The 10,779-nt window shown below is 34.2% G+C and overlaps 1 non-coding gene across 1 annotated transcript; it reads right to left on the bottom strand.

Moving 5' to 3' along the window:
• Positions 1-606: 606 nt before the first annotated feature.
• On the bottom strand, positions 607-712 carry LOC129465111 (U6 spliceosomal RNA). Its single transcript, XR_008651882.1, has one exon. It is a non-coding gene; the product is annotated as a U6 spliceosomal RNA (small nuclear RNA).
• Between the last annotated feature and the right edge of the window lie 10,067 nt (positions 713-10,779).

The raw sequence follows: 10,779 nt of genomic DNA on the forward strand, positions 1-10,779 counted from the left end.
GTTGAGATTATTGGGTTTTCTAAATATAGAATCATGTCTTCTGCAAACAAAGATAATTTGATTTCCTCTTTTCCTATTTCAATACCCGTTTTTTCTTTCACTTGCCTGATTGCCCTGGCCAGAACTTCCAATACTATGTTGAGGAGGAGTGGTGAGAGGGGGATCCTCATCTTGTGCCAGTTTTCAAAGGGAATGCTTCCAGCTTTTGCTCATTCAGGATTATATTGGCTGTGGGTTTGTCATAAATCTCATTATTTTCAGATATGTTCCATCAATACCTAGTTTATTGTGAGTTTTTATCATGAAGGGATGTTGAATTTATCAAAGGCCTTTTCAGCATCTATTGAGATAATTAAGTGGTTTTTGTCATTGGTTCCGTTTATGTGATGGATTACATTTATTGATTTGCATATGCTGAACCAGCCTTGCATCTTGGGAATGAAGCCAAATTGATAGTGGTGGATAAGTTGTTTGATGTACTGCTGGATTCCGTTTGCCAGTATTTTATTGAGGATTTTCACATTGATGTTCATCAGGGATATTGGCCCAAAGTTTCCTTTTTTCATTGTGTCTCTGCCAGGTTTTGGTATCGGGATGATCCTGGCCAAAAATATGGAACGCTTCACGAATTTGCGTGTCATCCTTATGCAGAGGCCATGCTAATCGTCTCTGTATCGTTCCAGTTTTACATATGTACTGCTAAAGCGAGCACTCAAATTTTATTTTTTTAGTATTTTTGATAAAAAATTTATTTTACTTCTCCCAGTGAATAGGTGTTTATTTCAAGATACACTGTAGTCTGTTATTGTCAACACTTCAATCTTACTAGCCATTGCCTTCTTCAAGTGGCATAATATGATATACTGTAAGTGTAAGGTCACTTATGTTCAGACAATAGTAAGTGCAAGGTCACTTATGTTCAGACAAGAGTAGATATGTTTCCATATATCGATTCATATAGCTGTTAAGTTTAGCCTAAAGCAACCCTTTGTAAGTTCAGCTTAAAAGCTCCTTCATACATAGTGAACTGTAACTTTAAGTGGATGTTTAAACAGACTCTTACCTATTCTTGTACAAATCACCAAGTTTCAGCCAAAAGTGATGAACTGTTCCAACAGTGTTAGCATAAGACAAATTCCAGGCTGTAACCAACCTGTTTCTATTCCTCACTTCCATTATCTGTAAGGGGAGTGCGGTGGTGGTACACAATTCATGAATTGTTCTTTGCTGAGTTAAACTCTGTTAAGTTTAATCTGTCCAAAGGTTCTCTTTAACATAACACATTCCCAAAAAGGAAAAATTCTATGTCTAGATTCATATTTTGAATTTGCAAACAATAATTTTACTCATTAACCCCACTGAAATTTATTTTTGTTTCCATTATCATTTCTGGTATGTCGGACTCATATTTTCCTGAATGTATGTGGTAAGATCAATCTGAAAATAATACTTTTGACTCCCTTTTACTTCATATGTCAGAGGCGCTTGAACCAGAGGAACTCCATCTTGAATAGGAGCTGGGTAAAATATGCCTGAAATCTACTGGGCTTCATTCTCAGATGGTTAGACATTCTAAGTCACAGGATGAGATTGGAGATTGGCACAAGATACAGGTCATAAAGACCTTGCTGATAAAACAGGATGCAGTAAAGAAGCTGGCTAAAACCCCCCAAAACGAAGATGGCCACAAGAGTGACCTCTGGTCGTTCTCCCTGCTTCCACCATCACCATGACAGTTTACAAATGCCATGACAGCATCAAGAAGTTACCCTATATGGTAACATCCTTTGTTTAGCATATAGTCAACAATTAACCATAAAAATAAGCAACCAGCAGCCCTTGGTGCCGTTCTATGGAGTAGCCATTCTTTCATTTTTTACTTTCCTAATAAACTTGCTTTCACTTTATGGATTTGCCCTGGATTCTTTCTTGTGTGACATCCAATAACCGTCTCTTGGGGTCTGGATCAGGACCCCTTTCCTGTAACACATATATCAGAACAATTTCCTGTTACCTAAGTTTCAACTTTTGGTTGTAGTATATTTGAGTACAAATATCCAGGGACAAATTCTCAGCTGAATATATCTAAGAGACAAATCATCCAATGATCAGATATTTTAAAGCTCTTAGAAGGTGAAGTATCACTGTAGTTCAAACACATATGAAGCCTTAGTATTCCTTGTAAGGATATGTTCTTCTAGTCTAACTATAACTTTAGTTGGTGATATATTGTTTATATTTCAACTGTAAAATAAGAGAATTATATTTTTATTATAGAAGTTTCAATAATTTTACATTCTGAGTGTATTCAAATGTTAAAAGAATTAAATTAGAACTATGTCCAATAAAAGTGGAGATAATTTTATAAATAATATATTCTATTATTTATAATTGAGAATGGACTATACAGACAGTGGGGTTCCAAACACATCACTCAAAATATGACTGTTGGAGACCAGAATATGCCATCCTAAAAAGTGCTTCTTAGGCATATTGATTATTTTGAGCTGGTTACCCTGAGAAACAGACACAGAAGTAGCTCTGAAAATTTGTCTTTCTGTAAGAGAAATTTACATCAAAAAGATAATTTCTGTTTGTAGGGGTGTCTTCCTCTCTGCACCAGGAATTGAGAGATGACTGAATGAAGAAGGCATGGACTTAAATCTGCATAACAAAACCATGCCTTTGTTACGGGTGATTTTCTTCATCATTTCATCTTAACCAGGTCTTTCCCTGCACACTTTTTTTTCTTTTAGGTAATAATGATATTTAAGTCTAAGTTTAAAAGTATTCTTTGAGATATACTTTATAAAATTACTCACCACCTGGTGTCTCCCATATATACATAAAACTATAAATGTTAATAAATGTCTATTTGTTTTTCTCATGTTAATTTGTGGTTTTTTTTTACAGAAAGCCCAGTAAAAAACTATGAAGGGCAGAGAAAAAAAAATGTTTTCCCCTATACAGACATGGGTTGCAATATCCCTTAGCTAACTGCTACTGTTAGTGATGAGAATATTTGGGCTATTTGTCTAAATAACACACCCAGTAAACACACTCCAGTAAACACACTGTGGGTGCTCCCTTCCCAAGTGCTCATAGGCCACTGTGCATGGGTGCAGCCCACCCTAAGGGAAGAATCAGTGGACAAGAGATGCAAGACCTTGAAGTATATGCCAACGTATAAAATCCTAAGTCAAAGGGCAAATCGTGCACTCATCTTTCAACTCACCTGCTTAGCCCTCTTCCAAGTGTACTTTGCTTCCTTTTGTTCCTGCTGTAAAGCTTTTCAATAAAGTTTCACTTTTGCTCTAAAACTGGCCTCGGTCTCTCCTCTGCCTTATGCCCCTCAGTCAAATTCTTTCTTCTGAGGAGAGAAGAACTGAGGTTCCTTCAGACCCGTATAGATTTGCCACCAGTAATATACTTCGGTGCTGTGCGACTCGCATATGTTCTGCTGCTAACAAAATGTTGTCAAATAACACTCAAAAATCTTTTCAGTGCCTTCAATTAGTTAGTTATCTGGTTTTAATTGCCTTAGAAGAGATTTCAGAGATTTTAGTTTTCTTAACATTAAAAATAATTTCAATTGAGAGGCCATTAGGCTGAGACAGCTGCCATGTCTTGAACTCCTACGTAAGCAAGCTGAAGCCCAGTGTGAAGATTGAAATGAAACGTAAGCTTTACCTGTCAGAAGCTGCCAATTGTCCTCTAACTAAGGACTTTCCACAGGATTATACCTAAAATAAACAAATGCCTGGCTGTAGCCAATCAAGTAATTTCTTTACCTCATGTCTGCATTCAGCTTATAAAATGTCACTGTTCGTGCTGCTAAAGTGGAGCTCTCTTAACCTCTTCTGGTCCTGAGTGCTGCCTGATCCATAAATTGTTCTTTGCTCAAGTAAATCCTGTTAAATTAATATGTCTAACATTTTTTTAACTTGAGTATTTGTTTCTTCTTATAAGTAAATGAGAGTTTTAAAAATATATTTTAATAATATGCTTTGCAAACTGGTGCTTATGATTTTTCCATATTTAGAATGCTTAGCATGTAAAGAACAAAAAACTCCCATACACTTTATCCTTATTCCAGGAAACTTCAGTAATACACCACATAAAATAGCATTTTCTCTGTGTGACATGTGTATAGGGACTTATAGGCCTAGACTCTTCCAGGAGTACTGTAAGAATAACTCTTACTTTTTATTGTTTTATTTTAGCTGTTGATCATTTTTTAAATAATGTGCATTGACTGAATAACTCTGAGTTAGATATGCTGACTGAATTTCCACTAAAATATTTGTACAAATTTGATTAATTAGATAACTAAAAACTAGCTGCTTCTATGTCTTCTCTGAGTTTTAAAGAGTTAAATACATTGTGAATTTGGTTTCCAAAGGAATATGGTAAAATTTAAAATCTCAAAATTAGTTTGAAAGCTAATATCCTTGCCCTGAACAGCTTGTGTTTAAAATTGTATTCTGATTTTTCAATACCTTTTAAACTGATTTTAGAGTTCATAAGTCATTTGTGTACTTTTTTGTTTTGGAACTTTTCTGTCCTCATCATTAAGAATATTCTCTTTCATCTGTCTCATCCTACTTTCCTACTGGGAGATTTTTGTTTTTAAACAAAGTTTTTGTGGTGGTTGGAGTGGTCCCTTTCCATCTTCTCCTGACTCCAACTCCTACAATTTTCTTTGGAAAACAGTATAACCAGTAAATTCCTTATTTATTTATTTATTGGTTTGTTTGTTTGTTTGTTTGTTGAGGTGGAGTTTTGCTCTTGTTGCCCAGACTGGAGTGCAATGGCGTGATCTCGGCTCACTGCAACCTCTGCCTCCCAGGTTCAAGCAATTCTTCTGCCTCAGCCTCCCAAGTAGCTGTGATTACAGGTGCCCTCCACCATTCCGGGCTAATTTTTGTATTTTTAGTGGAGATGGGGTTTCACCACATTAGCCAGGCTGGTCTCAAACTCCCGACCTCAGGTGATCCACCAGCTACAGCCTCCTAAAGTGCTGGGATTACAAGCCCAATTCGTTTTATATCTTTTTTTTTTTTTTTTTTTTTTTTTTTTTTTTTTTTTTTTGATGGATTCTAGCTCTTTTGCCTGGGCTGGAGTGCAGCATCATGATCTCGGCTCACCGCACCCTTCGCCTCCTGGGTTCACACCATTCTCCTGCCTCAGCCTCCCAAGTGGCTGGGACTACAGGCACCCACCACCATGCCTGGCTAATTTTTTTTATATATATATATTTTTTAGTAGAAATGGGGTTTCACCATGTTAGCCAGGATGGTCTCCATCTCCTGACTTCGTGATCCGCCCACCTGGGCCTCCCAAAGTGCTGGGATTACAGGCATGAGCCACTGCGCCCAGCCTGTTTTATATCTTGAAAGTCTTACCTAATATAAAGAGAGAGAAGCAAATTGATCACTACAGTTAAATTGGTATTAACAGGATCTCAAGAATGTTATTTCATATTTTTATACTATTAACAGAAAAGCTCAGTTTCAACGGTTTTTGAATTAAGCAATGCAATAGATCAAGGGCATCTCCAACACCAGGTTGAGGCTCTGGGTAGGGTATGAGTAATTTCTGGAGAAAGAAATATGCCAGCTCCATTCACTAACCTGAGGTTGTTGGTCCAGGGGCCGCATAACCACCTCATCTGAACCAGTATCACTCCATATAATGAGACAAATAAATAGGAAATGAAAATATTTTTAAATTCTGGAGGCTTAAACTGTGTATACACACACACACACACACAGTTATATTTCACATATATTTCATTATGTATTCATATTCCATTTTATGTGTGTGTATATATTTATATAATGGGAATTATTTGAGTATAATTACCTACTTTACTGTTTAACAATATCTTTTCTACTTCCTAGATCAGAAGGTGTATTAGTTCTCTAGGGCTGCCATGACAAAATACAACAGTATGAGGGGCTTAAGCAATATATATTTAAGTATATATTAAGTACATATTATGTATATATACTTAATTACTGGAGGCTGGAAGTCCAAGATCAAGGCAGTTTTATTCTGATGCCTCTCTTCTGGGCTTCCAGATGGCTGTCTTTTCGATATGTTCACACATGATCTTCCCTTTGTGTGAGTGCATTCTTGATGACTCTTTGTGTGCCCAAATTTCCTCTTACAAAGGGCACCAGTCAGATTGGATGAGCATTCCTAAATGGCCTCATTTTAACTTAATCACCCCATGAAAGGCCTTCTCACTAAATATAGTCATACTGGGAGGTGCCTGGAGATAAACCTGAAATGTAAGAATTTCTGGAGTAATTCAGAAAGCATTGAGCTTGAAGTCAGAATGTCTGAATAAAATAGCTTCATTGCATGTATTATGCAGCTCAACTGGCCCCTGGTTCGTAATCTGTTATATGGAAATAATAATATGTATCTTAAGGTAATTATTATATGATTATATATATATATATATATATTTGAGCATAATATATTAAATGTGTCCTAAAATTATTATAGCATTTTTAAACTGCTCCAATTTAAACACTCCACTTTTATTTAGCCCTCCATAAAGCTTTGTTCATGCATCATTGATTTATGGACAGTTGTCACAAAAAGGATAGGCCCATATGTTAAAAGCACTATATATATATATATAAAATATCTACCAAACTACCTTCTCTGTATTAGTAACACATTTAGTGAAGGTGCATATTATATCATAATCAATGTATTTTTTTTCACATTCTAAGTTTAAGGAAATCATTTGATAGAAAATGAAAAATTTAAATTAAATGTCTTCACTTTGCCTTTGCAAGCAACACAGTTTCTGTGAAGAAAATATTTGAGCATAATATATTCAATGTGTCCTAAAATTATTATAGCATTTTTAAACTGCACCAATTTAAACACTCCACTTTTATTTAGCCCTCCATAAAGCTTTGTTCATGTATCATTGATTTATGGACAGTTGTCACAAACAGGATAGGCCCATATGTTAAAAGCACTTGCCATTTTTTTGTGACTGTCCTCAATCAGATTTAGCAGATTAATGATTGTAGTACTCTGCCACCCTGATTTTTGACTACAAGGTTTTAATAACTATCCCACTATTTCAGCTTTGTCTCTTAATCTAAATCATTAATCTCTTTAGGACTCATTATAGCCTCTTTTTTACACATATTGATCTGCATTCAACTTGTATGTCTTTTGTAATATTCCTTTTCTATAATGTATGTTCATAGCAAAGTATTTCTATTAATTGATGTGTTGATGTATTGTTATATTGCTTCACTTTAAATATCTCACCCCCATCACCCTGCACTTCTCAATTTCACTATTTTAAATGTTTTAACCTCTTGTAGGTCTTTGTAATGTCCTTCCATATAAGATCAAGTACAGTAGGTTGACTGTATTTTCTAGTTCAAATTAAAAAACCATTTGTTCAGCTTGACTTATGCTTAGTGACAGCTCTGTGTATTTTTCACTGTGATGTGAATACATGAAGGACACAGCCTAGAAACGTAGTGCATTACACTCCATCTGCGTAGTGAGGTAAATGTGACTGGGGTAATTACTGCCATCTAAGTTTTTATTTCCTTTTTCATTAAAGGTGTTATCATGCCAGGGACAAAATAAATAATACCCAATACCTGGCTTTTATTAGTTTCTGTCTTTGTTAAATGTGAATGATGTGAATGGCAATAAGGAAGGCTATAAAGAAATCATAAATAAAACATTAGCGCATTTTTATAATAACGCAGGTGTAAATGTCACTAATGAAGTAAGAATAAATATGTGATGTTAATTACTCTGCTTTACCTAACTATGAAATGTGAAAGCAAATGTAGTGCTTGACAAGAATGAAAACAGAAAAATCAAATATGTTGTTTTTATTTTCCTAGGAAATACTCGTTTTTTGTTTACTTGCCAAACTAAGAGTAGTTTATATTGCAGGCTAGGTCATATGTTAGATCTGTTTTATAGAGCAATATTCTATACACATTAAGTTACATATGGCTGTTATACCTAAACAGCCATATGTGTGTGTGTGCGTGTGCTCTCATGCAAGCACACTTTTATATACATATATATGTATATGTATATATGTATATGCTGTTTTTATATATGCATATACTGCCTATATATACACACACACTGCTTTTACATATGCATAAGCACACACATATATAAATGTACACATAAGTACTATATTATAAAGCATGTCTTTCTATCTGTTTCTTCCAGGTTAGTCACCACATAATACTTCATGAGTACTTCATTGTCCCTTATTCTACAAATCCTTTCTGCTGTGGGTCAATTGCTCTTTTATAATGTGCCAAGAACGGGGAGAGCTAAGTGTGTTAGAATTATATTTAACCACGTGTAAGAAAGCCAGAAATTAAGACAAAAAATATAAGTTCATGAACTTTAACAAAACTTTTAGAAGTTCATTGTTTTGAAATGGTTTGTTTGTTCATTTGTTATGTTCTAAAACAGAAAAAGAATGTGTTGTTGAAGTTCATGGCTCACTTCATAATGTTTGTTAGTATGGGTTGAAGAGATAGACTGTTATACTAACCACCTCACCATTAGATAAAATCAACAGCACAGAACTCAGATTTTAATGATTCCTCCCAGAATTTGCTCTAATAATCATTCACACTTCTCTGCTCATTGAATGTCATTGCATCCAGAGGAAACAATTTCATATATCTTACTCTGCATGCTTTACACTTATGCTCTGTCTTATATACAGAAGTAGCAATAATTAAGCTAGTTTAGCTTTACATAACTGAAAGTCCTCATTTTGTAGACAACTGATCTTTGAATCACAGAGAATAATTGACTCTCCAATTTCACATAGCCACCAAATTTCAGAATCAGAATTCAAGTTGGAATTCAACACTTCGTTTTCCACCTGAGCTTCAATGCTCACTTGTTCCAAAAGTGTCTCTCCAAGTTACTCAGATGTGGTTTCTCAACCCATCTATTTGGATCCTATAAACACATTTTACCTTAAATTAATCTTTCTTTAAGGGCATCTAGAACAGTAGCACAGGTCACTTTAATTGAGTGGCAATATTTATTCTTTACTTTTTTGAAATGTGAATTTTCTATATTTAAGAGAAAATAAATCTTATTTTATAAAATAAAGGTTTCCCATAATTGAATTGAGAAAAAATTATGCTTTCTAAAGTAAATATTTATTACAGCAAATGAAATGGGTTTCTTCATTATTTATTCATATGTTTGTTGTGCTGAAAAATTTAAATCACACTGCCTATATTTCCAATTAAATTCTTTTAAATATTAAGCAAGACCAATATCACTGGAAATAATAAAATAAGGTACTATGAAAATCAACATGACTCACATAAAAACTACCAAGATTACAGGATTTGATTAACTTACTGAAAAAAGAACAAGATATACAGTCCATAGTTAGCTAGAAATTTAATTAGTTTAAAAATCCTATTCACAATCATAACAGAAATCCATAAATTACTTAGAAACACTATTCATAAAAGGGATGAAGTATATAAATAAAACTGAAAATACCATTAAAATACAATGAAATTCAGAGCAGAGATAAATAATTATTATTCATAGAGATTTAAATATCCAAATGTTAGTAACTGCAAAAAGGTAACTTATAAACACAATGCATAATGAAATTCAAAATTTTAAAATAAAAATAGTTTTAATTTTTTTTATGATAGAATACATTTCCAAGAGATTTATATATTATTTTGAAAATAACAATTGCACTTATGAAAATATTTTGCAATATATAGTAGAGTGGATGTTTATAGTCTACAATCCAGCCACTCTACCTCTAGTTATAATGCAAAGGAATTCTCATACACTTGCAAAAATAAACAAATAAAGAATGTTTAAGACATGAGTAACAACGTAGTTTACTAAAGCAATATATTGGAAACAAACTCTATGTCAATCAAAAACAAAATGGGTAAATAAATTATGGGTATATCCATAGAATAAAATACTACACATAGACAAATGCTGTATATATAAACTAGATTACATTGGTGAATATCTTAAACCTGGTGTTGAGAAATAGAAACAAATTCCAAAAGAACACATGAAACAGCAGTCCCCAATCTTTTTGGCACCAAAGACCAGTTTCGTGAAAGACAACTTTTCCACAGATGTTGTGGGGATGGTTTTGGGGTGAAACTGTTCCACCTCAGATCATCAGGCATTAGCTTCTCATAAGGAGCGAGCAACCTAGATCCCTCAACTTGCAGCTCACAATAGGGTTTGAGTTCCTGTGAGAATCCGATGCCACAGCTGATCTGACAGGAGGCAGAGCTCAGGCTGTAATGCTCACTTGCCTACCACTCACCTCTTGCTGTGCAGCCTGGTTCTTAACAGTCCACGGACAAGTACCACTCTGTGGCTTGGGGGTTGGGGACCCCTGACATAGAGTATTAATATTTTATCTGTAAAGTTAAAAAAATGTAAAGAATGCAGCACTATATATTATTTGATTAATAATGTATATTACAAAATATTCAGAAATGCATGAGAATAAGAAACAACAATTTAAAGATACTGGTTATCTCTATCAAAAGGAGTTTACACAATTGGTACAGAGTACACACATGACTTCAACTGACTTGGTAAGGTTTTATTTATTTATTTATTTATTTGTATACTAGATGGTGCATATGCAGATATTCCTGGAAATAGTTTTACACGACTCTATAGACCTTAAATATTTTATAATAAATTTGTAAAGAAAACATCTCTTAGGAT

Source organism: Symphalangus syndactylus, chromosome 16 (genome assembly GCF_028878055.3).
Source record: "Symphalangus syndactylus isolate Jambi chromosome 16, NHGRI_mSymSyn1-v2.1_pri, whole genome shotgun sequence".
Classification (NCBI taxonomy): domain Eukaryota; kingdom Metazoa; phylum Chordata; class Mammalia; order Primates; family Hylobatidae; genus Symphalangus; species Symphalangus syndactylus.